The sequence below is a fragment of the Budorcas taxicolor genome, chromosome 12 (genome assembly GCF_023091745.1).
Source record: "Budorcas taxicolor isolate Tak-1 chromosome 12, Takin1.1, whole genome shotgun sequence".
NCBI lineage: Eukaryota > Metazoa > Chordata > Mammalia > Artiodactyla > Bovidae > Budorcas > Budorcas taxicolor.
The window spans coordinates 2,376,513-2,382,071 of record NC_068921.1 but is presented as its reverse complement, the minus strand read 5'-3'; the positions used below and the strand labels follow the sequence as shown (position 1 = coordinate 2,382,071).

The 5,559-nt window shown below is 40.6% G+C and overlaps 1 pseudogene; it reads right to left on the bottom strand.

Annotated features, from left to right (window-relative positions):
• Nucleotides 1-1,498: 1,498 nt before the first annotated feature.
• LOC128057821 (60S ribosomal protein L3-like) lies at nt 1,499-2,682 on the bottom strand (annotated as a pseudogene).
• Between the last annotated feature and the right edge of the window lie 2,877 nt (nt 2,683-5,559).

Below are 5,559 nucleotides of genomic sequence, written 5' to 3'. Positions count from 1 at the left end.
ACAACAGACTGGTTCCAAATAGGAAAAGGAGTATGCAAGGTGTATATTGTCACCCTTCTTATTTAACTTATATGCAGAGTACATCATGAGAAATGCTGGGCTGGAGGAAACACAAGCTGGAATCAAGATTGCTGGGAGAAATATCAATAACCTCAGATATGCAGATGACACCACCCTTATGGCAGAAAGTGAAGAGCTAAAGAGCCTCTTGATGAAAGTGAAAGAGGAGAATGAAAAAGGTGGCTTAAAGCTCAACATTCAGAAAACTAAGATCATGGCATCTGGTCCCATCACTTGATGGGAAATAGATGAGGAAACAGTGGAAACAGTGACTGACTTCATTTTTCTGGGCTCCAAAATCATTGCAGATGGTGATTGCAGCCATGAAATTAAAAGATGCTTACTCCTTGGAAGAAAAGTTATGACCAACCTAGACAGCATATTAAAAAGCAGAGACATTACTTTGCCAACAAAGGTCCATCTAGTCAAGGCTATGGTTTTTCCTGTGGTCATGTATGGATGTGAGAGTTGGAATATAAAGAAAGGTGAGTACCAAAGAATTGATGCTTTTGAACTGTGGTGTTGGAGAAGACTCTTGAGAGTTCCTTGGACTGCAAGGAGATCCAATCAGTCCATTATGAAGGAGATCAGTCCTGGGTGTTCATTGGAAGGACTGATGTTGAAGCTGAAACTCTAATACTTTGGGCACATGATGTGAAGAGCTGATTTATTTGAAAAGACCCTGATACTGGGAAAGATTGAGGGCAGGAGGAGAAGGGGATGACAGAGGATGAGATGGTTGGATGGCATCACTGACTCAATGGACATGGGTTTGGGTGGACTCCAGGAGTTGGTGATGGACAGGGAGGCCTGGCGTGCTGTGGTTCATGGGGTCGCAAAGAGTCGGACACGACTAAGCAACTGAACTGAACTGAACTGAACTCTAAAAGGCTCATTAAACTTGATAAGAAAACATTGAGACCCCAATATAAAAATTAGCAAAGGATATGAACAAACAATACATACCAAGGGAGATAATTAATAAGGAAACATATGGGAAGATGTTTAACCTTCAGTTCAGTTCAGTTCAGTTCAATCGCTCAGTCGTGTCTGACTCTTTGCAACCCCATGAATCACAGCACGCCAGGCCTCCTTGTCCATCGGCAACTCCCGGAGTTCACTCAGATTCACGTCCATCGAGTCAGTGATGCCATCCAGCCATCTCATCCTCTGTCGTCCCCTTCTCCTCCTGCCCCCAATCCCTCCCTTGCTAGTTATTAAAGAAATACAAGCTAAAATAGCACTGTGTTAATACCATACCATTTAAATGTGTAAAGGAAATTATATCCTGATGATTTCTACCACACATTTAAAGGAGAATTGACATCAGTCCTTTGCAAACTGTTCTAAAAAATAGAAGAGGGAACACTATCTTCTTTTGTTGTCACTGGAAATCAACTTTATTGAGATTTTGCCAGTTGTACAATCTATTCTGATACTAAGCCCCTTCTTCCTTTGCAATTCAGTCCTTCTTAAGTGGTCCCATGAACTCTTTCTTCTCTTCCACAATCTGGAAGCAGCCATGGCCAAATTTGGAGGTGATGTGAATAAACTTGAAGTTAACTTTCTCTAGGGTCTGCTGTTTGGTCCACATCAGCAAAGACTTGCACAGGGTGAGTACTCTCTTCTTGGTTCCTACCAAACAGTCTTTGAGCATGAAAAAGTCGTTGGTCACTTCACCACAGTGGACAAAGCCACCCAAAGGGCTGATGCTTTTGGGTGTAATCAGTAGAGGCATTGTTCTTGATCATTTTGCCATTCTTGATGAGGTAGCCCTGGCCAATCTTGTAGATCTTCTTATTGATCTTGTGCAGTGATGGCAGCCTTTCTGCCTAGCCCAAGCCAGAGAAAGACCACCCAGGGAAGATGACACACCCAAATACAGGCAACTTAGTGAAACTCCTGGTAGGTTTTCCAGGGTAGCTTCTTGGTGTGCCAATGCCTGGTGATCCCTTTGTAGTATTTGCCCTTAGTTGTCCCAGTGACAATAATTGTCTCATCCTACTCAGATATTTGGTTCACAGGGACCTGCTGCTCTAGAGTCTTATGGGTCCAGTCCAATTTTTTTGGCCACAGTGCCTCCGTTCACCTGGCTCTCCATTAGGGGGGACTTATTCTGGCATAGAGGAAGCAGGCACATCTGGGTGTGGGGTGAAGTTCCTCTCCAGCTGCTTCTTGCTTTCTATATCCTGTCACTTCTTACAATATTTGGTGAAGGTATTTGTCTTATATTTAATGCCAGTTCTAATAGAAAAACCTTTGGCACTCATTGCTGATATGCTCGGCAAAGACAGACTTAATGGTCTGGAGGCCTCATAGTGTTTCCATGAAGCCCATAGTGCCCACAGTCGTAAAGGGCATAGTCTCCACTATGGTCACAACCTCCACAACTTCTTTCTTATGCACTTTGGACCATGGTCTATCAACCTTTCTCACAACATGGGTCATGCCAGCCTGGTAGCCAAGGAAGGCTGAGAGGTACATGCGCTTGGAAGAGTCATCCTTGGGGAAGCCCATCACCTTCCCCTGGTGCTGGCTGCTGTACTTCTTAGGCAGGAAGCCCATGCCTCAGAACCAATGCCTGGGAGTGGAGAACTTCCTGTGAGACATCCTGCCATCAGATGCTGCCTATAGAAGTCCAAGAATCCCTTCTGACTAATTCTATGAAGCCAGTATGACCCTGATACCAAAGCCAGACAAAGACATCACAAGAAAACTACAGACCAATATCACTTATAGATGCAAAAATCTTCAACGAAATACTAGCAAACTAAATCCTGCAACATATAAAAATATAATACACCATAACCAAGTAGGATTTATCTTCTCAAAGCATGGGTAATTCAATACACAAAAATCATTCAATATAATATACCACACTAATGCAGTGAAGAGAAAAAAACAACATGATCATCTTAACAGACACAGAAAAAGCATTTGGCAAAATCTAATATCCTTTCATGGAAAAAAAAAAACCTCAATAAACTGAAAGTTGAAGGGAATGCCCTCTACCTAGTACAGGCTATGTCTAAAAATCCACAACTAACATCATTCTTAAAGAGGGAAAACTAGATCCTCCAAGGTTAAGAATAATACAATATCTGCTCTTACCACATCTATTCAACGTTATACTAGAGGTACTAGTTAGAGCAATTACGCATGAAAATGAAATAAAAGACATCCAGATTGGAAAGACTCTACTGCATTCTATTTATCTGTGTACCTGTTTTAATGCCTATATGGTATGACTATATCTTTTAAATTATTTGTATGTACAGACAAGGATGGACAAAGAACATGGACACAGGAAACCAAGTGATTAGTTAGCATACTATAATCATTGGGATCACACTCCTTCATTTCTCTTATTAATTATGGAGATTATGAATCAAACACAATATTCTTTGGTATTGTGATGCTTTTATATTTAAAATATTTTTAAAATATTTGAAGGAAAATTTCTGAGTGTTCTTTTGGATTTGCCTGGTCTATCCAGAAAGATGTATGTGTAGTCTGGATATCTAGAAGATAATTCTGACCAGGAGAAAACACTAGGTGATCATAACAACTCTGGAAGATGCAGCCCAGTGCAGGGAGATGGGAGCCCACATCCTCTGCAGAACAGCCTGGCTAACATTGTCTCCTGGAAGAGCAACCAGGCTGGTACAGGTAAACATGGGCTTCCCCATTGATCAAGGCTAGGACAACAGACTCTGTGCACCATGAAAAAGAAATTAATAATTATAGTAATGGTGATCTTGAGGAATGAAAGGCAAGGTGGCTCAGTCATGTCTGACTCATTGTGACCCAATGGATTATACAGTCCATGGAATTATCCAGGCCAGAATATGGGGGTGGGTTGTTTTCACTTTTTTGGGGGATCTTCCCAACCCAGGGACTGAACCCAGGTCTCCCTCATTGCAGGCAGATTCTGTACCAGCTGAGCCAAAATGGAAACCTGACTTTGAGGAATGCTTCTTGTATAAATCACATCAAGCACATCACTGGGTCTTTAAACAAAAGTTAAAAAAAAAATAGATATAACATATTTTAAAAATTAAAGCATAATACATGCATATTTACATATCGTAAAGTACACAATTCACGTTTACACTAGGTGAGTGCTTACATAAGTTATTTTTGCCACTACCCACACCAAGACACTACTTTTCTAGTGTCACCAGCAGGTTCTTGATGCCCACTGATGATTGATACTCCAGCCAAGGGCAACCACTATCTGACCTGTATAACCATAGACTTAGGTTTGCTGATTTTGAACTTGACAAATATGGGATTGTTCAGCATGTTCTCTTTGCGTCCCATTTCTCTTGCTAAGCATTGCACTGGGAGATTCCTCCATGATGTGCATGTGCATAATAATAATAATAATAATAAAATAATTTCCCTAAGAACATTTGGTCCTGATAGGAGGACCAGAGTCAGCTGGAGAACTGTTGCTTCTAAACAAATAAAATGGGCAGATGCTTGGGAAAAATCTGTACGACTGTATGGCAGTCCTGTGGAGAGGGTAGGTGAAGTAGAAGGACTGATCAAGTGGCCAAAGTGGCAAACAAGGGAAATTCACAAGCCAGGAAGGGTCTGCAGGGAGCACACAGTGGTCACATGACCCTTTGGACTAGTGAGTTTGAGGTACATGCAGCGTGATTCTGTCCTACTGTAAAGCTATCTTGCCTGTTTCAGGCAGAAGATCAGGTTAGGTTCAGATGAGCAAAAGCTTTCATTTTGGTCATAGTTGTCAGTAAGCGACTTTTTTCAAACACCAGGTTTCTAGGCAATAGCAAACAAACTTTGGTTGTAAAAGGAGAATCAGTTCCTAAGAGCTATAAACCACATTCCAGAACTTGCTCTGGGAGGACATCAGAGGTTATATTATGTTAAATAGTAATAGTAGTAATAATTTTAGTGTAAGTGTTCTTATTTAATGGGGAGGTTGGGGCACAAGTTTTCTCTGTTTATAGCTGGTGACCTTCTCGGTGGTTCTTCTCCTTCTTAGAGACTGGTGTACAGAATCTTTATTTCCTAGAAAGGGAAACTAATTACTAACTTGTGAATATCTATAGAAGTTGGCAGGTAAGCTTGTTGGCTGCTCATTAATCCAGCTTTCTATTGACAGAGAAAATTTCTTTGTTTGCCATAACTAACAAATTAAAATGTATAGAACATATTTTGAGCAGTTAAATAGTTTCAGTTTCTCTGTAATTAAGGTAAAATAAGCTGGCACTCACCAAGGTCTGTGTGACCTTGGGGAAATTAGTTCTTGGAGTCTGGGTTTCCTCAACTGTAAAACTATGAGTTTAAATTGAGAACTCTAAAGTGCATTTGTAAATGCTAATATAATAAATTTCTAATTCAAGTCATGTAGAAAATCTAAAAAAAATTCCCCTTAGATGTTAGGCTTAGCCTTACATCAGTGTTGACTCCAGGAACCAAACATTTGATTTTGAATGACTTTGAATTATATTCTGCTTGAATCTGGGT